The sequence below is a fragment of the Schistocerca gregaria genome, chromosome 1 (genome assembly GCF_023897955.1).
Source record: "Schistocerca gregaria isolate iqSchGreg1 chromosome 1, iqSchGreg1.2, whole genome shotgun sequence".
Classification (NCBI taxonomy): domain Eukaryota; kingdom Metazoa; phylum Arthropoda; class Insecta; order Orthoptera; family Acrididae; genus Schistocerca; species Schistocerca gregaria.
Window position 1 is genome coordinate 705,081,749 of NC_064920.1, and position 25,067 is coordinate 705,106,815.

The window sequence follows — 25,067 nt, forward strand, 5'->3', positions numbered from 1 at the left end:
TAGAGACGAAAATTACACTACTAATTTACACTACTAATTTAAACTTTCATTACCTCTGCAAGCCAGTTTTAAAGACGTTGGTGCTCGGTTACGATGCAAAAAGCAGCTGTTTCCTCATTTGTTCTCTCTGCTGTTATGTCTTCCTTTGCAAGCTGTATGGTTATTTATTCTACATATAATATCAAACACTAAAAATAATACATAATTTTTTCGTTGAAGATAACGGTAGATTTCATTGTAAAATGACATACAGATAAAAAATATTTAAAATTCTGTCACTCTTCAGCACATTGTCTATTCACAAGATCTCGAGTCCTGGCCACTGTGAATGTCTCTAAATGATACTGGACCGATGACCTAGCAGTCTGGTCCCTCCCATCCCTCCTCCTCTTTTACACCAACCAACCATCTAAATGTTATTCAGCTGGCAAACACACAAAAAAGGCTCTGTGCATGAGTGTTCGAACTTAAGTACACGCGCCGCTGGCACTCGCACGGGGATGCTTGCATCTCATTGGCAGCGGCTTCATAGTTCGTGGCACCACTTTCGTGCCGCGGTGGCTGCTGTAGGAAACATGGCTGCGTAACTGGCGATGAGCGTATTGGAAAGTACGACCGCCCAGGTTACAGCCGAACGAGGAAAGTATTGCTATGCACAGTACTTCATCTCCTCACAGTCCTGTAAGTTGGCCTAAGCTTGAACCCTGTACCCCTCCAAGGATGATGAAGATTACGCACGTGTAATAATCAACTTTTTACAAGATCATTTTTTTCTAATAAAACTTCTAGAAGATTATTTTTTATTGATTGTGTCCACTTTTTGATTGTGATTGTAGTGTCAACAATCAGGTAATAAAAATCAGTCCCAATGACGGTGTTAGTAAGTATGGAACACTCATACTGTACAAAACCAATAGTCAATGGCCTCTCAGACCATGACATGCAGTTCCTTCTGTTAAATATTAATACTGAACAGGATATAAAATCTGTTAAATCTGAGCTCAAGAGGGTAAAATTATTTTAGGACACTCCTCAGAGACATTCACTGGACTGATGTTTACAGTGCTCATGGCATGAATGAAAAATATAGGACTTTTGTTAATAAAGTGCTTACCTTATTCGAACACTGTCTTCCCCCAAAACTTACCAAGGTTAGAGCAAAGTCTACAAAGAAGCCATGGATTACTCAAGGAATAGGGGTATCTTGTAAAACAAAAAGAAAACTGTATCTGTCAATCCGAAACAGTTCCGATGTTGATGCTATAGCACATTACAAGAAATACTGTAAAATATTAAAAACTGTAACACGGGCATCAAAGCGAATATATTACAAGGAAATGATAGTCATATCAGATAATAAAATAAAGACTATATGGGATATAGTGGAGGAGGAGACCGATAGAACCAGGCATGAAGAGGGAAAAATAGCATTAAGAGTAAATGATACATTGGTGACAGACATGTATAGTGTTGCAGAACTATTTAACAAACATTTTATAGCTTTACTGACAAGATGGGGATGTCAAGCTCTGTAGATGCTGCTGTGGAATACCTCAGACATTTCAACTAATTTCCATAATATGAATTTGACCACCCCAGCAGAAATAACATCCATCATAAATTCTTTAAAACCAAAAACATCTAGTGGGTATGATGAAATATCAACAAAGTTAATTAAATAATGTGATTCTGAGTTAAGTAACATATTAAGCTATCTGTGTCACCAGTTATTTATCAGTGGAAGATATCCCGAATGGCTGAAATATGCAGAAGTTAAGCCACTGTTTAAGAAGGGAGATAAAGAAAGAGCATCAAATTTACGTCCAATTTCACTTTTGCCAGCATTCTCAAATATTTTAGAAAAAGTAATGTACAATCGGCTTTATAACCAGCTTGTTTCAAATAACATACTGTCAAAGTCACAGTTCGGATTTCTAAAGGGTTCTGATATTGAGAAGGCTATCTACACTTACAGTGAAAATGTGCTTAATTCATTAGACAAAAAATTGCAGGCGCTGGTACATTTTGTGGTGTGTCAAAGGCATTTGATCGTGTAAATAAAAATATCCTTTTAAGTAAATTTGAATATTATAGTGTAACAGGAAATGCTACAAAATGGTTCAAATCTTATATCTCTGGCAGGAAACAAAGGGTGTTATTAGGAAAGAGACATGTATCAAGCTATCAGACATCATCCAACTGGGATCTAATTACATGTGGGGTCCCACAAGGTTCCATTTTAGGGCCCTTACTTTTTCTTGTGTATGTCAATGATCTTTCATCAGTAACATTACCAGAAGCCAAGTACGTTTTGTTTGCCGATGGTACAAACATTGCAGTAAATAGCAGATCAAGTGTAGTCTTTGGAAGGTCATCTAATAAAATATTTGTGGACGTTAATCACTGGTTCCTAGCCAATTCTTTGCCACTAAACTTTGAAAAAACACACTACATGCAGTTCAGAACTTGTAAGGGGTGTCCCACGAGTGTATGCCTAACATACAATGATAAGCAAATAGAAGAAGTGGACAGTGTTAAATTCTTGGGATTACAGCTTGATGATAAATTGAACTGGGAGGGGCACACCACAGAACTGCTGAAGCGTCTTAACAAATCTCTATTTGCAATGTTAATTGTGCCAGACCTAGGGGATACAAAAATGTAAAATCTGGCATACTATGCTTACTTTCATTCCATAATGTCATATGGGATTATTTTTGGGGCAATTCACCAAGCCAAGCTAAAGTTTTCCGGACACAAAAACGTGCAGTAAGAGGTATAAGTGGTGTGAACTCAAGAACATCTTGCAGAAGCCTGTTTAGGGAAGCAGGGATAGTTTTTCAAACCAAAAGCTCAGCTCATATAATCAATACTAAAAATAAGAATAATCTTCACAAGGATTTAAGGTAACTTATTCTTGTACAAAAAGGTGTGCATTATTCAGGAATACACATTTTCAATAACTTGCCAGCAGCCATAAAAAGCTTAACAACCAATGAAATTCAGTTTAAGAGAAACCTAAAGGATTTATTGGTGGCCAACTCCTTCTACACCACTGATGAATTTCTCAGAAGAACCAACTGATATACACGGTGTTACAAAAAGGTACGGCCAAACTTTCAGGAAATATTCCTCACACACAAAGAAAGAAAATATGTGGACATGTGTCCGGAAACGCTTACTTTCCATGTTAGAGCTCATTTTATTACGTCTCTTCAAACCACATTAATCATGGAATGGAAACACACAGCAACAGAACGTACCAGCGTAACTTCAAACACCTTGTTACAGGAAATGTTCAAAATGTCCTCCGTTAGCGAGGATATATACATCCACCCTCCGTCGCATGGAATCCCTGATGCGCTGATGCAGCCCTGGAGAATGGCGTATTGTATCACAGCCGTCCACAATACGAGCACGAAGAGTCTCTACATTTGGTACCGGGGCTGCGTAGACAAGAGCTTTCAAATGTCCCCATAAATGAAAGTCAAGAGGGTTGAGGTCAGGAGAGCGTGGAGGCCATGGAATTGGTCCGCCTCTGCCAATCCATCGGTCACCGAATCTGTTGTTGAGAAGCGTACGAACACTTCGTCTGAAATGTGCAGAAGCTCCATCGTGCATGAACCACCTGCTGTGTCGTACTCGTAAAGGCACATGTTCTAGCAGCACAGGTACAATATCCCGTATGAAATCATGATAACGTGCTCCATTGAGCGTAGGTGGAAGGAGGTGGGGCCCAATCAAGAGATCACCAACAATTTGATCACGTTGGAATGAAGCCTCATCCGTAAAGAGAACACTTGCACTGAAATGAGGATTGACACATTGTTGGATGAACCGTTCGCAGAAATGTACCATTGGAGGCCAGTCAGCTGCTGATAGTGCCTGCTCACGCTATACATGGTACGGAAACAACTGGTTTTCCCGTAGCACTCTCCATACAGTGACGTGGTCAACGTTACCTTGTACAGCAGCAACTTCTCTGACGCTGACATTAGGGTTATCGTCATCTGCACGAAGAATTGCCGCGTCCATTGCAGGTGTCCTCGTCGTTCTAGGTCTTCCCCAGTCGCGAGTCATAGGCTGGAATGTTCCGTGCTCCCTAAGACGCTGATCAATTGTTTCGAACATCTTCCTGTCGGGACACCTTCGTTCTGGAAATCTGTCTCGATACAAACGTACCGCGCCACGGCTATTGCTCCATGCTAATCCATACATCAATGGGCATCTGCCAACTCCGCATTTGTAAACATTGCACTGACTGCAAAACCACGTTCGTGATGAACACTAACCTGTTGATGCTACGTACTGATGTGCTTGATGCTAGTACTGTAGAGCAATGGGCCGCATGTCAATACAAGCACCGAAGTCAACATTACCTTCCTTCAATTGGGCCAACTGGCGGTGAGTTGAAGAAGTACAGTACATACTGACGAAACTAAAATGAGCTCTAACATGGAAATTAAGCGTTTCCGGGCACATGTCCACATAATTTCTTTTCTTTATTTGTGTGTGAGTAATGTTTCCTGAAAGTTTGGCCGTAACTTTTTGTAACACCCTATTTATATACATATAACTGCTGCACAATTTCACCCCCCAGGGGCTCAGCACTCATTTGCTGAGTACGGGTTTGGCAACCCCGGGGTCCTGAACTGGGAACTGGTCAGCGCCGCCAGTCTCCTGTCACCGTAACCCCCGGACATGCTTCAGCGACCACCGCATGGCGTGGCGGTGGAATGTTGTGTGCTGCGGGGAATGGTATCCTTGGCTTGACCGCCTGGATTGCGAGGAAGGTAAACCTCTATAAAAAAACTCAATCTTACTGTTTGCTGCGGGCCTATAAGATGCATGGCTGTCGCGGGCAACCTCTGGGGCACCTGCCGCACCCCAGTTGTATAAGGCTTACTCAGGCACGCGGGGCTCTGTCTGAGCGGACCTTTAGTTCCCTAGCTGCTCGTGGGACCACAATGGACCCTTCGACCTCTACATTTCCCTCTACCACTGGATTGAGTGGGCCACTGGTAGGAAAACACACCCCATCGAAAAAGCGACTTTGTGCTGCGAGTCCTCCAGCGCCTGGTGTTACTAGAAATTTATCAGACTGTCGTAACAGAGCACATGCTGATAACCAGAATGTGTTTTTGATTGTCAAACGGAAGGAAGGTAGCTTTGAGAGAGTTTCTCCCTTTTACATCCACAAGGGTCTTGAGGGAATTGCAGGAACACTGAAATCTGTGAAGCGACTGCGCAATGGGACTCTGTTAGTTGAAACATCTAGTACCCGTCAAGTCACTTCTCTTCGGAAAGCAACCTGTCTCGGAGAGTACGCTATCGAGACCGAGCTCCACTACACTTTGAACTATAGTAAGGGTGTTGTGACATGTAGGGACTTGGTAGATATCCCCAAGGACGAGTTGAAATCTGAGTGGGCTGACGAAGGTATTGTCGACGTACAGCATATTATGAACGAGTCGATGGGGACCTAGTCAAATCCGACTCGTTCATTCTCACGTTCAATTGCCCGAGACTCCCAGAGCATGTTAAAGCGGGTTTCTTACGTTTGCCAGTACGGCCATATTTCCCCAACCCAATGCGCTGTTTTAAATGTCAGCGCTTTGGGCATACTACGTTGGGGTGCAATGGGGTAGCCACGTGTGGTAAATGGGGTCAGCCTGCCCATGAAGGAGCCGATTGTTCATCGCCTGTGAAGTGCGTGAATTGCTCTGAGTGTCACCCTGTCTGGAGCCGGGTCTGCCCCATCTATCTCGGGGAACGGAAGATACAGGAGATCAAAACATCTAAGCGCATCCCCTATGGTGAGGCCAAGAAGCTCTTTAAGGCCATGCAGCCTCCTGTGTTTACAACATCTTTCGCTTCCGCTCTGCAGAAACTGGTACAGTTGGCCACTGTTGCTACACAAACGGAGGTTGGTAGTGTCAGCACTAATACCTGCGTTTGCCAGTGCACTTGTGCTGCTGCGGTTGTTTTGCAACCTGTAGCTCTCCCCACAACGTCGGACAAGGCCGTGGTTGCTGACATTGGGGTACTTCCTGCCCCTCCCCATGTGGCACCTTCTGCCCAGGCGAGTAAAGCTCCAACTGTTGACAAGGTTCTGCAATCTAAGCCCCCCAAGACGAAGACGCCGAAGGTGAAGGTTTTGCCACCTGAGGAGACTAGTCAGGGTCAATCTGATGACGATGCCATCGTACTGTCTGACATCTCCCTTGGGTCGCCATAGGAGCTGATGGACATTGATGTCGACTGGGGGAGGTATTCTCGCCCCAGTACGGGCTCTCCTCCAAAGCACAGAGGCAGGGAGAAAATTCGAGCACCCTGATCACTGGCTCCCATATTGCAGTGGAACCTGAATGGGTCCAGGACGCATGTGGCCGAATTACAACTCCTTGTACGAGAGCGCCCCTTGTGCTTATGTCTCCAAGAGACACATTTTCGGGCCACTGATGCTCCTTCTTTACGGGGCTATACCGTGTATCGAAAAGATGATCTGATGGGGGAAAGGGCAAAGGGTGGTGTTACGGTTTTTGACCGTGACATGCACCACTCATCTGAGTTCCCTCTCGTTACGGACTTCCAAGCAGTTGCAGTTGACCTTCTTGTCGGGCGGAAGCTCACAATCTGTTCCGTTTACTTACCGCCTCAGGATGCAATAGTCTCTGAGGCTCTTACAGACCTTATTAGCCAACTCCCCCGCCCATTTCTCCTTCTGGGGGACTTCAATGCTCATAATGTGTTATGGGGCTCTAGAACTACTTGCCCCAGGGGTCGCATTAGGGAAAGCATCATGGCATCCGAAGAACTGTGCATGCTCAACTCTGGTGCTCCCACTCATTTCTGTACTGCTTCTGGGTCGTCGTCAGCTATTGACCTTTCCTTTTCCTCTCCAGCACTCGCGGATTCTGCTCTGTGGGAGGTTGCCGCTGACCTCCATTCTAGTGACCACTTCCCCTTTGGATTCGCCTCCTAGATGAGACTGTGGCATTACCAGTGCCGCCCAGGTGGCACCTCTGCAGAGCTGACTGGACACTTTTCAGCCAACTGGCTGTTTTGGAACACCGTGCCAGCATCCGCGAATGGGTCGACCATGTTACAAATGGTTCAAATGGCTCCGAGTACTATGGGACTCAACTACTGTGGTCATCAGTCCCCTAGAACTTAGAACTAACTAAACCTAACTAACCTAAGGACATCAAAAACATCCATGCCCGAGGCAGGATTCGAACGTGCGACCGTAGCAGTCGCACGGTTCCGGACTGCGCGCCTAGAACCGCGAGACCACAGCGGCCAGCAACCATGTTACAGCCGTGACCTCCCATGCTGCTGAATTGTCGATGCCACGGTCCTCAAGTCATCCTAAGAGGCGTCCTGTTCCTTGGTGGACCACTGAATGCCGCTCAGCCATCCGAGCCCGCCGTGCAGCTCTGCGCCGCGTCAAGTGCCGTCCCTCAGCTGACAATCTTGCAGCCTTTCGGGTGGCAAGGACCAAGGCGCGGCGAGTGATTAAAGAGAGCAAACGAAAGTCATGGCAATCGTTCTTGAACTCTATCTCCCGCTCTACTAGTTCCACGAAAGTATGGGAAGCCATCAGGAGGATTTCCGGGAAACGCAGCCAACTACCTGTCACGGCATTGCTGCACAGGGTTGTCTACTCACGGCACCGAGAGACATTGCCCAGACTCTGGCCTTGCACTTTGCGAAATCTACTGCCACTATTAACTTTGATCCAGATTTCTGCCGCTACCGCACTGCCATCGAGAGGGATCACTTGGACTTCCGGTCTCCGAATTCTGAACCCTACAACTGCCCCTTCACAATGTGGGAACTGGATTCGGCGCTGTCTGTGGCTCATGATACTGCGCTAGGTGATGATCAAATCCTGTACAGCATGCTTCAGCACTTGTTGCTGCCATCCAAGAAAGTTCTCCTGAATTGTTTTAATATGATATGGTCATCCGGCACGTTCCCTGACTCGTGGAGGGAGGCGATTTTGATTCCCCTCCACAAACCGGGGAAGGACCGAGTGCATCACAGTAGTTATCGCAGTATTGCTTTGACGAGCTGTGCCGGGAAGACGTTGGAACGCATGGCCAACCGTCGCCTGGTTTGGCTGCTCGAGACCAGGCAGCTCCTTAGCCACTCTCAGTGTGGCTTTCGGCGATGTCGTTCCACTATAGACAACTTGACCCTGCTTGAGGCGGCCATCCAGCAGGCCTTCCTACGTAACCAGCATTGTCTAGGTGTATTCTTTGACATTAATAAGGCGTATGACACTACTTGGCTCCGCCTTATCCTCAATCAACTTCATCAGTGGGGCTTCCATGGCCATCTCCTCATCTTCATTCTGTCCTTTCTTTCCCGCCGCCTATTTCGATATCGGGTTGGTAATGTGCTATCTGATTTGTACGTGCAGGAGAATGGTGTTCCTCAGGGAAGCATTTTAAGTGTCACCCTCTTTGCCGTCGCTATTAACAGTATCGCGTCCACTATCCGGAGATTAGAGGCATGGACTACGAAGACGGGTTTTACCTTTTCTGCAGACAAATGTGTGTGTGTTCATTTTAATCGTTCTCGACGTGCTTTTTCCTCCCCTGAATTGCGTCTGAGGGACACCATTCTTCCTTTTAGAGACACTGTGAAGTTCCTGGGCCTCACTTTTGATTCCAAGTTGTCGTGGTTGTCGCACCTTAAATACCTCAAGGTGCAGGCCCTGAAGGAGCTAAATATTTTGAAGTGTCTGAGCCATCGGTCCTGGGGAGCAGATCGGATGCGTCTGCTGCAGTTTTATAGGGCTTTCGTCCGATCGCGTCTTGACTAGGCTTGCACCGTGTATGGGTCAGCGAGGCCTTCGTATCTGAAGATTCTTGATGCAGTACACCATGAGGGTATCAGGCTCGCCACTGGTGCCTTCCGTACCAGTCCCATCCCCAGCCTGTGTGCTGAGGCAGGGGAACCGCCGCTCTCCATCCGGCGGAAACTCCTCATGGTGCGACGGGTGTGTCATTTCCTTGCCTGTCCTACCTCCCCTGCGTACCCTACCGTTGCCCGACCGCCTATGGAAAGTCTCTTTTTCCAGCCGTCCCAGGGCAACGAGACCATTTGGGATTCGTGCCAAGCATTTGCTTGAGTCCCTTGGTGTGGAGCGTGTGCCCCCCCCCCCCCCCCCCCAACGACAAGGTTTTACTCGCCTGCCTCCCTGGTTGCTCCAGAGGCTCAGCATCCTTCTAGACTTGTCGGAGAACCCGAGGAACTGCACTCCAGTTTTTGTTTTTACCTCCTTATTTTACGATATTTTAAACCAGCAACCCGACCTTGTACCAGTACTTACGGATGGCTCTAAACAGGGGGACTCTGTTGGTTGTGCTGTTTTCCCTCATCGATTCGTCAAGTTACGGCTTCCTGCGGTGTTTACCATCTTTGATGCCGAATTGTTTGCGATCTTGTGGGCATTGGAGCAGATGAGATGTGTTCCCACTCTTAAGTTTCTCATCTGTTCTGACTCCCTGAGTGCCCTTCAGACCATGCAACACCTGCACCCAGCGGATACGGTCGTCCAGAACATCCATGATGCCCTACTCCACCTGCAACGGCAGGGGAAGGAGGTTTCCTTTTGCTGGGTCCCGGGGCACGTGGGTATTAGGGGAAACGAACTGACGGATGTGGCTCCCAAAGATGCATGTTCCCCCCCTCAAGTTATTGAATGTGCCGTCCCCGTCCATGCTGTTACCTCCCTCTTGCGTTTTCGTGTTATGCGTCAATGGGAAGAGGAGTGGCTAGCAGTCGGTGAAAATAAGCTGCATTTGGTCAAGTCCACCACGCTTCCATGGCGTACGTCCTACCAGTCGCACAGGTGGGATGAGGTTCTCCTGACTCGCCTCCGCATCGGGTACAGTTTTTTACTCCGGCGGGAGGACCCCCCAATCTGCATTGCTTGTGGCGTCCAGATTACTGTCCGCCACATTTTACTTGACTGTCCTTTATTCTCTGACCAGAGGGCGGTGGTTTCCTTTCCATCGGATTTGCCCTCTATTTTGCAAGACGACGCAACTCCTGTGGTTAAGGTCTTACGGTTTTGTGTCCTGTCCAATTTGTTGCCTCGGATTTTAGGGAGAGGATTTTAATGTGCTGCTGAGTGACTGGCTCACCCAGGTTTTAGGTAAGAGGTCCGCCAGTCACGATTACCTACTTGTTTCACTTCGATTTCTGTTCTCTTTTCCTTGTGTTTCCTTTCCTTTTTAGTGCGTTTCTTCTCCTCTTGTTTTGCCTTTGTATGTGAGGATTTGGAACTGCGTCAGGTCTGTGTCTTTTAGCCGTGCTTCTTGTTCGGTGTCCGCCTTCGCCCCTTCACCGCATGTGTTCCTGTTTTCATGCGTTTGGGCGCTGATGACCACGCTGTTTAGCGCCCGAAAACCTCAAACCACACAATTTCAGTGCAGTAATGTGTCCATTGTAAATAAGTGTGTGTGTGCGTGTGTACAATCTAACTTCTGCACCAGTTCAATGCAGTAATGTGTTCATTGTAAATAAGTATTTAGTAGTTGTAATACACGTTTATTACCTTATAAATAAATACAAATCTTTTTTATTTTAAATTCAGTGCATTAGTATTTGTAAAATGAGTCTTTCATATAGCGTTCATTAAAAAATGACGACCATGCCACTTGGGACCTGTGGAATAGTACATTAGCTTAATTGTTTGAGTTGTAAATATTTGTCATGTATTGTTGTTTTTCTGACATGTTCTACATCCTTGAAGACCTCCTCACTACGGATCAATTGGAATGAAAGTAAATCTAATCTAATCTAAGTGCCATACTGACATACTACAATTCCTTTGGAGAAACTTTTGAATTTGTAAAGCAACGGGCTATGGAGCAGCAGTGCTTCATCGACACGCCTGTTTGCTCTACAGTGCTATGTACACTGATAAGACTGTCACTTAGTTCACATAGGAGTAGCTACAAATCTGCTGATAGGACAGTACCTACAAAAACGAAAATGAGGTCTAAAACGAGGACATAGGGAATTCACGTCACGCTAAAGTACTGTGTAGATTTTTACTGCAGTGTAGGGAACAGACCGTAAAAAGAACGGAAACATTTCTGGTAAGATATTACACCAGGTGGAGCACTTTCAAAAATGAGGCAATATCTGAGTATCGAGATCCTTCGTGGTAGGTAATGGCAGAACGAAGGCCTGCTATACATAATGAAAATGCGGCTCTCCTGAGGTGACCTTTAACGCTGGAAATATTCCTGAACTTCCATTTACTGTCTGCCCGTTTATTGCTTCTGAGAAATGCATGTTATTACGCAATGCCTAAACGCTACTGGCATCGTCTGTTACGGAAGATAACATAAAGTGTCAGTTAGGAAGTGTATACTCCTTCTTTCAAGATGTATATTACGCATCGAACATAAAAACTGGTTCTACGTAATATATTACTTATCTCTTCACTCTTTTCAGTGTTACTACACCTTGAATTTGATTTATTCTGAATACTTGTCTTGTCACTGTAACTCCTTGCGGAAGCGAAATTAAGTTTTACCATCTCGACGACGGCGACGTTATTACAAGCGGAGCTAAAGCTTGGATTAAGGAATCAAACAGAGCGGGTACCTTTCAAAGGAACGATCCAAGCTTCTGTATTAAGCGATTTAGGAAAACCACGGAAAATCTAAATTCGGATGGCAGGAAAGAACTTTGAGCCGACTGTCTCTAGAATCCGGATCCAGCGTCTTACTACCCCACCTCCTCGCTCGGTAACATCTAGCAAAGTGGAGACAGCTTAGGTCATCTGTTTCGGCGTGCTAGGACAGTTAATTCTGCACTGAAAAGAACACTACATGGGAAACGCAGTAGAAATAGGTAAAGAATGAAATATACTAAACAGATTATCGTACATTTAGGGAGACGGTTATGCGTGAAGGTGAGAAGACTGGCCCAAGGTAAAAACTAAAAAATAAAAAAATATAAAGAAATAAAAGACTGCAAGTAAAAAAACTAACCGGAAATCTGATGCCTTTATAAACGAACAGATAATTTCGAATCACAGATACCGCATCTTCCTAGTACAGTTGTAAGGTGTACATTTTATTTTGGTTTTTGTATGTTTTCGATATCCATCGGAAAAAGAGAGCAAGCTACGTTACCGTCAAACGATCTTGGGTCTTGCTGTGGCACAGTCTTTGTCTCTGCGCAATCTGATGCATTCTTAGTTGAAGTAAGGTAGGTGATAGATGTGTACGGTAATGCTGTGTTGACTTGTGATTATTAAATGAAGAAAGGTTTAGTACACAAAAGATTAATATCATGTACACATTAAAAGGTCAAAGAAATATAAATTTTGAATAATGTAATTGTTTTTGCAGAGAATAAGTCTGTGATAAGACTGCAGCGTTGCGCAGCTAGGAATGATTATTGTCAGCTAGTTAACTCGCTCAGAGCTGAGAGAAAGACCACCGCACTTCCCTGAGTTGTGCGTTAACATATTAACTGATGAAGCTGTTCGATTTTTGTGGATTCGGCGTTAACTTGTACCCTTCCTAAATCATTGTTCACTTTGTTACGCACGGTATTGATCAGACCAATGATAGGTGTGAAGATCACGCGAAGCTTTACTCTGTATTTTTCAGTATATATTTCATTCTAAAATCGTTGTCTTGGCATATCACTTCTTAGCAATAAATACGCTCCCCACCCCACTGTTTATTATTACACATTACCACATGCAATTGTTTGAATATGAATTTATAAACTAATATCTGGCTTAGCCGCTGCCTGCTCGCTGTTTACTGTTGTGCTTTCGAGAAATCTTCAACAATATAGTCAAGAAGCGAGGTAAGTGGAAATTTTGATTGGGGCCAGATAATTGTTTTACTTCCATTGCGCATTTAATACAAAGACAAATTGCCTTCAGATCAGTTACAGTTCAGTTCATATTAGTTTTGTTTAGTCAGAGGTTAGCATACGAGTTTAAGTCAAATAACTGTTTGTCAAGACATAGTTTTTGGTAATACGTGGATTTCGTAGAGAGGAAGGTAAAGTTGGACTAAATTTCATACGGAAACAAATATGGTGGGGAGGTTACACAGTCACTAATAGCTATGGGCTGCGACTTGACCGGATGATCGGTATTTACTTAAATAGACTGTAAATAATGCACCAGGCGCGGTCTGCCCCTGCCTACAGCCGTTGGCAGGTCGAAGTGGTGGAGGATTTTATGTGTAGGCCTACACGAGATTTCGCGAAGGTGGTACATAGGCGAGTCCGACTAGCAATGATGAATAGAAAACAGCTCGTCAGATGGCGCTCTTCCAGGAGGCACGTACACTGGACCCCAGATCAACAAAATGTTTACTCGGCTGATGATTACCGGTTGCATAGAATACCAACGTCAGACCTGCACTGCACATTCCGCAAACCACCTTTCGGTGTGTGGCGGATGGTACTTCTGGTACTTCTCTGTTGCACACTCGAATTGTGCGAAATGTGTTTTGATCTGCCGAAACGCCCTTGGATTAAATGTTCTCAGATGAGGCACAGTCATGTCGCGTCTTTTCTCGTGGAAATACTGCTGCGCAGACCTACATAGAGGACAGTCTCAGTGCTGTCGAATGTTCTTATGAGAGTGCAGTAGGCGATAATTTTATCCAGAACACCTCAATGTGTCACATGGCTCGGTTCCCACCTGGATGCTTGCAAGCAAACAATGAATCACATGTAGTGACAGGATTCGCCTCCTGACGCGAATCCCATGAAATCATTGAATATACTGGAGACTGCTTGGAGGTGTGTTGCTTCTCAAGCGCTCCACTCGAGATCATTGCCATGATGAGGGAAACTTTGTAAGAAAAAGTTGGTCACTTGCACTGACGCTTCCGCACAAACCAAGTTACGTGTGCAGAGAGCTCATTCATCCCGGGAATCGGTAATCTCGACGATTCTTACCTGTTATCGACACTGACACTGACAAGATAGCGGTATCAGGGATTCCACGACTTTCTAAAATGTTTGTAATTCCAAATTTGAAGTCGGACAGCAAATGAGAAAAGAAATAATTTTTTATGTGATACAATTACAAAGTAACAGTTTTCATATTTTTATCTTTGTTTGTGCTGTGAAACCTTTATCCTTGTCAAATTTCATGATTCTAATTCAACGGAAAGTACCCTGTAGATTTTGAAGAAAGAGATCGCGTGTCTCAAAATATGTGATGTAAATGACCGTATCTTGTGGTTTATTTTACTAGGTCAAATTTATTGCATCGCCAAGTGATTATAGACCTAGGTATGTGACAAAAATTTCAACTTGCTGTGTCTACTGCTCCTGAGAAAAAGACACCATGTGGTAACACATATTTTTTTCGTGTGATGTAATTAGGAAATGATGATTGTTGGTTTTTCATTGTGACCTGCCAGGGTAGCCGAGAGCGCTAAAGGGGCTGCTTCCTGGACTTGGATGTGGTTTTTAGGCGGTTTTCCACATCCCCCTACGTGAATACCGGTCTGGTCCGCACGTTCCGTCTCACTTACACGACTCGCAAACATTTGCAACACATTCGCACTATTCCATGGCTTACATTGGACACAGAGAGTTGGGTTACACTAATTCCTTCCCGGGTGTATGGGGTGGCGGCAGGGAGGGCATCCAGTCACCCCTTAAGCATTACTTGCCACATCCGATTAACCATGGCCGACCCTGCGTACCTGCAGGACAAGACTAAGACAAAGAAGGAAAGAAAGAAAGAAAAAAAGAAAGAAAGAAATAAAGAAAGAAGGATTGTTGGTTTTTGCTTTTGGCCATAGTCTGAAGTCTTGCTTCCTGACAAGTTTCACGATTCTAGTTCAGCGGAAAGTACCCTGTAGGTTTTGATGGTTCCTTTTGCGAGTACCAAAATGAGTGACATAAATGACCGTACCTTCTGGTTGGATTGACTAGGAAACTTCACGTTTTCTAGTCCAGGGGCCATAGACCTCAATATGTGACATAAATTTTAACTTGATTCGTCTATCCGTTCCTGAGATGTGGCGTTTAGGGCAGTCGGACAGAGGGACAACAAAGTGATCCTAGAAGGATTTCGTTTTTACCGACTGAGGTATGGAATCCTAAAAAAGGTGTCCGTTTCCTGTGACGCTCACAAACAAACTCGTTTATACCGTCAAAAGTTTTCTCATTTATAGTTTTTTTCAATTTCTTAATTTCTGGAGAACTGTGTAAACATTATGAGTATGCTACCGCGTCATAATGTAGTGGAAAGAAACGTTTCGCCCACGGTTACAGTGACCTTCTTTTGAGTCTACTTGTATGTTTGAGCTGTTCAGAGTCACTTATATTTTGTCATCACTACTCACTGAGCAAGATGTTTCGCCACAATTTTATAAACATTGTCGTTATAACTGGTCTCTTTATGGCGGGAGGAGCAGGAACTTTATAGTAATAGGTTACTATTTGGGAGGTAGTGCTGTTGTCTCCTGCTTCTTGGATTGTATGCCATCATTGTTGGTCATCAGCGGATGAAGTCTGCTCATGTGTTCGAACTGCTGGACGCAGGGCCGTGGCGGCAGTTACTCGCCGGTGGCGTACGTGACTCACGTTGTTGATGCGGCAGGTTGGACTCAGGGCTGATGGGGCATGCCTGAGTCCATCCTCCATGTTCGCGTCGTTGAAGGTTTTAACATTTTGATGACTCCTCTAATCTGTCGTTTTACCAAACCCGGCTGCTTGGCAGGTACGCAAGCTTCGTTAAATTGCCCTGGCTTTCCGTGTGCGCATTGCCATTCGCCTGCCGGTCTCACCGATGTGTACTTCTCCACTTTGGCATTCCACCTTGCACAACTGCAGTGTGTAAAGCATTTACTTTGTCCTTGCTGGAGCCTATCACATCCTGGACATTGCGGCTGCCGTAGAAGGTAGGTTGGACACCAACCCAGTGAAAGTGTTTATTAGTTCGATCAGTGTCATTTTTCACATAGGCTAAGAGCACTTCTGGATGAAGTTCGTCGATATCTTGCTTATCTCGCTTTGTTTTGTTGGTTACCATGACTGTGTTGATCGGTTCGTGGTTATAACCATTGGCCAAGAGCGTTGTACTCAGCCTTTTGAACTCACGTGCTACGTTTTGAGCATCACTTAGGGCTTCGCGCGGGTGGGTACGGAACGGAGAACTCTTCTGCATTGGATGGTGGTTGGAGTAAGCGTGCAAATATCTGTCTACATGTGCAGGGTTCCGAAATACTCTCTGTCGTAGTATGCCTCCGTTGTCCTACATACTTCCACTTCTAGGAATGGAATTACGCCATTCTTCTCTGTCTCGAGGGTGAACTGTATCTTCCTGTGCATTTTATACAAATATTCACGAAATCTGTGTAGCTATGTTTGACCATGAACCCATATAGCGAATATATCGTCCACGTTCTGAACTAGCATTGTGGGTTTAAAGGAGTGGATCGAAGCGCCATCCCTTCAAAGGCCTCCTTGAATATGTTGGCTTCTAACGGGAATAGGGCAGACAGCATTGCCATGTCGTCTGTCTGCTTGTAGTATTTTATTCTTCAAGTAGAAAGGTAAATACACATTTTGCAAGTTTGTTTCGATTACGTTGTAGAAGTTTCGCTGGAAAGCCCTTACACAGCCTCCAAACAGTACCCATCTCTCCCTAAGTGATGTTCGTACTTTTAGACCCCTGAAGAAAGACAGTTCTGACTGTTGATTTGCTTCAGCCAACGAGGTGCGCGCCTCGGTATAATATTGATTCCGCACACAAGCACAAAAGGTTTTTTTGTGAAGACATTGATCTTTTTGTCTCACGGCACGATAAATGTATTAACAGTTATGGCAATTACTTTTGAAATAATAAAAAGTTTACTTATTTTTTTCATCTATCTTGTTTTCTTTTGACTGCCAATTATAAATACTTCAGGGATCAGTATTTACTTCAGTTTTTAGTAATAATCACGCAGTGGTCTTGCTTAGCGATGTTAGCCCTACAGGGTCAGCAGACGGAATTAAGCGAATCAAGAACTCTAAGGAGGAGCAATGCCTGGTTATAGGTGTGAGTCGGTTTGTGAAATTCACTTGGAAGTCATAGTTGTAAGAGCACAGGTTCACGGAAAAGTTGTGGATGGGTTCAGGATCTGGTTTGGCACATCGTTTATAAAGATGACGGAAGGGTAAGACCAGAAGTAAGAAACCCACAGAAAAAATATTTAATGCAATGGTTACATTAAGCAACACATAACGTAGATATGTATGAAGAAAGCTAAGGGGGATGCGATAAAAACGTAGTATAAAGGGGAATAGCAATTGGCTCAGAATCACAATCGGCGGAAACAATGGTAGAAGTGAAAATGTATTGCTATTTGGACAGAAAGATTTCGCAAGAACGCCAGAAGGAGGAGATATGATAAGTATATTGGAACAAGAAAGAAAATTTTCTTACACAGGAATAATGCATTGATACTCACACTGACGTAGAGTTATAGAATAAGAAGACTAAATATTAAGCCAGGGGCAAAGTATCGTTTGTAAGCGAAACAAGGACCGTGCTAAAATGCAAAGAAGTTTTAACTATTTTCGAAAGGCGGATAAAAGAACGAAAGGGAGATTCAAGTAAATGCAAAAACCGTTATTAATTTTACAGGTATTAGTTTCCCCCGTGCTTCCCTATAGCTTGAGAGCTAAGCGCGTGAACGCCCACTACGCAGCTGGCCAGCTGCGTCAATCTGCGTCCCCGGAAGGCATGTTGTGTAGCCGTGACGTCAGCAGCCAGCGTGGGTGCCCTCTGCGGTTAGCGCGGCAAACACGCGCAGTCAGTGCTGCTTGCGTCCCTGCAGAGGTTCGAGGACAGCAGTGGAGACTGTGCCAACAAGACCTAAGTCTTGCGCTAGTGGTACCTAACCTAACCTAACCTGTCCGGCGTTGTTAGCCACTCCCACTGAACTTCAACGGCGTTCTTAACATGTTGTTATTTTATCGCATTTGCACTATCAGTCTGTCATGTCAGTGTATCTGATATTCTGAAGCTAAAATTAACTGAAGTGTTAACACTCGAGATTCCAACGTGACGATTTCCCTAACTCCAAGACCACGGATGTGTCCACTGATAGAACTCAGTCTCAGCGAATCTCAAAGTTTTCACTCCGAATCTGTCTACTTGCAGTCCGAGGATAACCGACAAAGAAAAGCCAGAGAACTACTTTCATTGGTTTCCGCTCTGTTTATAGGTTAACTGATGTGTTCACATCATCTAAAGGATGATACCGAACGATATGGTGCTGAAGACCTGAGACACAAGGGCAATTTTTTGAAATCGGTCTCGAAATGGAACCACGGTGAAAATATTTTGTTTTTTATTTCTAACATGTAGCTATGCCTTCCAGCTCCTTCTCTGCAAAGTCGCCGCTCCGACTTAGACATCTGTCGTAGCATGGTACAAACTTCCCAGTACTCTCGTCAAAGAAAGCAGCTGCCTGTGATTTCCGCCGCCAATTCCCTATGGTAGTTCGCAGGTGTTTGTCTGTGCCAAAATGCTGGTCTCATAGCCAGCGCTTCATGTGATCAAAGAGAAAAAAATCAGAGAGAGCCAAGTCCATGCTGTATAGTGGGCGATGAAACACTTCCCCATCGGACACGCTGGAAGAGCGTCTACGTTACACCCGTAGTGTGCGGCCGAGAGCTGTCATGAAGAGCTGGTAAGCAACCAGGCGAAACTGCTCGACAGAACTTCACACTTGACTGGAAGCACTATTTCTTAGGACATCCTTACGTACTCACTGTGCGCTCAGAACGCGATAATCGAGAGCACTAGAGACACACGAGCGAAAAATTTCACCCAATTTTCACTGTGATTTTAATTTCGCGACCGATCTGAGATTGGAAAATAATAGTCCTCTTGTGTTTCTTTGTGTATGTGGCAGTATCAGAACACAAACAAACCGAATAAAAACCTACGAAACTCAGAAATTCTATTCCTGGTGACTAGAACTTCACATTGGATGCACTATATTTATTTTTCAAATTTCATAATATCGGTATCAGACCAATTGTTAGTCTTCAGAAGTACACTATACTGTTAGGTGACATGAAAATCTTTAAGACATGTACCAAAAGCAACTGTGAGTACCATATGATAAAAACACTGTACTGTGATGAACCCCTCTGCCCCAAAACTAAGATTCCGGCCAAAAATGTGTAAAATACCTGTTGTTTCCAGAAAATACAGAATTTATTCAACAATAGATAGAACAACATTCGTTACATTGACCTTAAGTACAGCATAACAAGCAATTGTTTTACTAAACCCGCATTACGTTTATTCAGGTATACTTCAGGTTATTGCCTTATTTATGGAGTTGTGGAGTTAGTGTACCTCTCCTTGACTTTTTCGTTGCTCTTAACTTACTGTGTTGCGACATTGGCGCGTCGCATCGTTACACAGTTCTTCTTCTCTGTCAAACATTTTCTAGGATTTGAATGAACTTGTACTGTAGGAGAGAAATCTTTTGGGTGTCGCAAGCAGCGCCGATTCCAGAAAAGTTATTTGAATAAGGATCATGCATAGCTTCGTATGGTTTTTCTATCAACAGATACACACAACGGAAACTTTAGTCATAAATAGTATGTTCTCCCTCACTCTTTACTAGAGACTGCCAACGCTGCGGCACCGTTTAGATTCCGCAGCTGAAGATATACTATGTGATCAAAAGTATACGGACACCCACAAAACATACTTTTTCATACGGAGTGCATTATGCTGCCATATACTGGAAGGTACTCCATATCAGCGACCTCAGTAATCATTAGGCTTCGTGAAAGAGCAGAATGGAGCGCTTCGCGGAACTCACGGACTTCGGTCAGGTGATTGGGTGTCACTTGTATCATACGTGTGTACGCGAGACTTCCACATTCCTAAACATCCCTACGTCCACTATTTCCGATGTGATAGCGAAGCGGAAACGAGAAGTGACACGTGGCGCACAAAAGCGTACAGGCCGAACTCGTCTGTTGACTAACAGAGACCGCCGACAGTTGAAGAGTGTCGTAATGTGTAATAGGCAGACATATCCAGGCCATCACACAGAAATTCCAACTGCATCAGGATTTACTGCAAGTATTATATTAGTTAGGCGGGAGGTGAGAAAACTTGGATTTCGTGATCGAGCTTCTGCTCATTAGCCACACATCACACTGGTAAATGCCAAACGACGCCTCGCTTGGTGTAAGGAGCGTAAACACTGGACGATTGAACAGTGGAAAAACGTTGTGTGCAGTGACGAATCACGATACACAATGTGGCGATTCAATGGGCAGGGTGTGGGTATGGTGAAGGCCAACAGTAAAATTCGGAGGCGGTGTTGTTATAGTGTGGTCGCGTTTTTCATGGAGGCGGCTTGCACCCCTTGTTGTTTTGAGTGGCACTATCAGAGCACAGGCGTAGATTGATGTTTTAAGCACCTTCTTGCTTCCCACTGTTGAAGAAAATTCGGGGATGGCGATTGCAGACCTGTTCATAGTGCACGCCCTGTGGCGGAGTGGTTACACGACAATAACATCCCTGTAATGGACTGGCCTGCACAGAGTCCTGACATGAATCGTATATAACACCTTTGGGATGTTTTGGAACACCGACTTCGTGCCAGGCCACACCTCTCCTCAGTGCAGCACACTGTGAAGAATGGGCTGCCATTCCCCAAGAAACATTCCAGCACCTGATTGAACGTATGACTGAGAGAATGGAAGCTGTCATGAAGGCTAAGGGTGGGCCAACACCATATTGAAGTCCAGCATTACCGATGCAGGGTGCCACGAACTTGTAAGTGATTTTCAGCCAGGTGTCCGGATACTTTTGATCACATAGTGTATCACATAGTTTTCAGGCGAAGAACTCGTCGACCCGAGATCGGAGCGCATTTTTCATAAGCAAAATAAGCCTTTTGGTACGGGGAGTTCCTACTTCGTTGAGGCTCAACCATTCCTTCATTTTCCTTATGTTAGCATAAAGACACTTGTTATCGACACCAGCAACGTTACAGGATAGGAATGGTCGGTGTTGATCACGAGATAATTGATGACGAGCAAGCAGAGATGGAGATATGACCACACGCACATTTTTGCGAGTTTGGCTTAGAGCATGCTGTACCCACACACCCGATTTTGGAATCTTCCCCATAGCTTGCAAATGTCGCACGATGGTGGAATGATCACAGTTCATCACATTTGTCAGTTGTCGAGTACAATTATGTGGCTCATTGTGGATGAATGCGTTTCAACGACCTTCATCAAATCCGGAAGATCTTGCTGAGCGTGGAGAGTGGCTAATGTCAAAACAATCCTCCTTAAAACGATCATTTTCTTGCCGTGCTCTGTCCAGTGGCATTATCCCCATATACGGCTCAAATGTTTCTGGCTGCTTCCACTGCTATCACCCCTCTATTGAACTCAAACAGAAGACTATATCGGATATGTTCCGATTTCCCCACTTGGCACTCCATTTTCTAGCGTCCACAGCTCCATTCACTATCTCCAAATGAAAAAATGTCAATACGTAAACTCAAGTAGCAACATTGAAATACAAATAAAAAATGGTAGGTGACAAGAAAGTTCATAGCGATCGGAATTCCAATAAGCAAAACAAAAATGGTACGAACGTAGGCACCAACTTAATAATTTCATGCACTGCTCCCCTCCCTTGCCCATTTTCCTTCACACACTTTTTCTCATGTCAGTTTTTGCTATTAACTGATGTCTCTCTCAGCTTCGCACCCAAAGCAGCAGCTCGTGCCGCCCGGGATAAAACAGGCGCCGCCGTTACGGCGTGTGAATGCTGACCTTCTTTCGGCACAAGCTCTTCAATACTGTTTACCTGAAACTGTCGTCCTATTCGGTCTTATTGGTTCGGTCACAATTCTTGGAGTACAAAGAGCTCACTTTGTCGGATGATCTTCGCTCCCTTGCCGTGTGCGCGTACGTGCTGACCTGTCTGTATATGCAGAGACCCAAGGAAGTCTGGTAAGATAGAGCAGCCCCAGAGGAGCGTCTCTCTCTCTCTCTCTCTCTCTCTCTCTCTCTCTCTCTCTCTCTCTCTCTCTCCCATCTCCCTCTCCCTCCCTTTCTCCCTCATTTGCAGCCGTCCGTTTCACGGCCTTGGGCCCTTCCTGTCCCAGCGGCCGCCGACGACCGTCGACTACTGGCTCCCTTTGAAGCTCCACAACAATGGCTATCACCGCTCCTTAAGGAAAGGCGGGGGAGGTCTGTTCAGACGGAAGCCGTATCGGTTCCAGAAGCTTATTCATAAAGGTCGTGTTGTTTCTGTGATCTCTGAAACTCTGTCCGTCTTTAAACGCGCAAGGTGCTGCAGTGGTTAGCACACTGGACTCGGTTTCAAGAGGACGACGTTTCGAATCTCCGTCCGGCTATCCAGATTTAGGTTTTCTGCGATTTACCCAAATCGCACTAGGCAAACGCTAGGATGGTTCCTTCGAAATGGGCACGTCCGACTTCCTGCCCCGTCCTTCCTAATCTGATCTTGTTCTCCATCTCTACTGACCTCCTTGTCGACAGGACGTTAAAATCCATTCTTCCTTCTTTTCGTCCGTCTTAAAACACGTTTTTCGTTAACTCAAGTAACAGCGCTTAAAGTTCCCTGCGATCTATGCAAAAATTGTTTGCAACCATTAAAAAGGGTTTGTAGTTTGGAATTCGAGGCGCGTTGAATAACAAATGCAACATATTTTTTCTCGGACAATTTCGATTGAAATAAATGCGGAATTTGTTGTGGGACATCGAGAAATATTCCCGCTTCAGTCCCCATAGTTTCATGAAGTCGTATAGGTGGCGGCGCTATATGTGGCCTTCAAATTGGTGTCTGTAACGGATGTGCGTTCCAAACAGAGAGCAAGGAATCGCAGATATTCATAGGTGCTTACAGAATGTCTACGGAGACCCGCCAGTGCACAAAAACACAGTGAGTCGTTGGGCGAGGCTTTTGTCATCGCCGGCCGCTGTCGCCGAGCGGTTCTAGGCGCTTCAGTCCGAACCGCGCTGCTGCTACGGTCGTAGGTTCGAATCCTGACTCGGGTATGGATGTGTGTGATGTCCTTAGGTTAGTTAGGTTTAAGTAGTTCTACGTCTAGGGGACTGATGACGTCAGATGTTAAGTCCCACAGTGCTTAGAGCTATTTGCATCATTTTTTGAACCATCTGTCGTCATCGCCACAATGTCACGCAAACCTGTTTTCTCCCACATGCCATGCTGTCGCACACAGGTGTGACTCCAGCAATGTTGGAACCTGGGGACACTCTCATTAGAAGTGATCGACGCATCACAATCAAACACTTTGCTGCTCAACTGGATGTCTCCATTGGTAGTGCAGACACTCGTGCACCTGTTGGGGTACCCAAAGATGCGTGCCCGTTGGGTTCCCAGTTGCCTAACAGAACATCATAAAGAGCAACGAAGAACCGTCTGTGCGGAACTGCTTGCGCGTTACGAAGCAGGTCGCGAGAATTTTTTGCCGAACATCGTCACAGCCAATGAAACATTGGTTCTTCACTTAAAACCGGAAACAAAGCTGCACCCTCAGCCGGTGAAAAGTCAAAGCGACGTGCTTCTGGGACTCCGAAGGGCCGGCCGCTGTGGCCGAGCGGTTATAGGCGCTTCAGTCTGAAACCGCGCTATTGCTACGGTCGCAGGTTCGAATCCTGCCTCGGGGATGGATGTGTGTGACGTCCTTAGATTCGTTAGGTTTAAGTAGTTGTAAGTCTAGGGGACTGATGACCTCAGACGTTAAGTCCCATAGTCCTTAGAGCCATTTGAACCATTTGACTCTGAAGGGAATTTCGTGTCTGATGTGCTCCCTCATGATGCAACGATCAACTCTGGAAGGTATTGTGCGGCAGTATGTTCGTCACCACAAAAATGTTAATGAACTTCTCCTTCTCCATGACAAAACTAGGCCTCACACACGTGTGTGTACCCGAGAGGAACTCAAAAAACTTCGCTGGACCGTACTTCTTCATCCACTCTACAACTCGGATGTCGCACGTTCCGGCTTCTATCTGTTTTTCCCAATGAAGGCTGCACTCCGCAGGACGCAGTACGAGTATGATGAGGAGGTTATTGTTGGCTCCGACTTCGACTAGTAGAGTGGTACCAGGAGGGCATACAGGACATCACAGTAAGCTGGCGTAAAGCCGTCGCAATGAACAGATATTATATTGAAAAATAGAGTTTTGTAGCCAAACGAATGGGGAATAATATGGTACACTGGAGCCCTGAATAAAACCAATGTGCTTTTGGGAAAAAAATGTGCTACCTACTTTTTGACCGCAACTCGTATTTTCATAAGATTTCATTTTCGCAATGCTGGGGAAAGCATTAACATCCCACTATCCATATCTGTAGTACTGTTTTTCCGCCTTAGGCTGGGCATGTTGCTACCTGCTTAAGTTAATAACAAAGTTCACAAGGCGCACTGTCAAATATAAGTAGTCCATTTACAAAGTCGGTAAGTATGCTAGCGAGTCAGATTGGTGAATGCAACAATTCTGTTTGAGTGGCTGGTGTAATTGTTTCTCTGCTTATCTGTTTAGTAATGTATGTGTTTTGCCGTCCTGGCGTCTTGTACGAGCCTTTGTGGTGAATGTTGCTCAGAAAGCCTATTATTAATTCTGTTTGCTTGACAAGTTTCCAGACAAAGAAATTTGAAGCGACTAAAATCGTTTGGAGATCTTATATGCCTTCAATCCATAAAGTTCGTTTTTTAAATCATTGAAACATTTTTAGGCATGGGGTTCATGTCAAAGTAATAATTTTTTATAGACTCCAAGAATTAAGATTTAAATATCACAGGCAAGTTACATTTCCGAAGGCTCATAATTTGTAGTAGTGAGTTGTTTTAAGCTGAAGAGGCAATCGTTGTCAAATAATCGAGAGTTCGTAAATCACAGAGTCTTTGATAGATGAATTTAGTCGGCCTGATGCTTCTATATTGGGCACCAGACAATAAATTGTTTTAGGCTCTACTAGTTAAGTGTCTGCGACTTAAATTGAT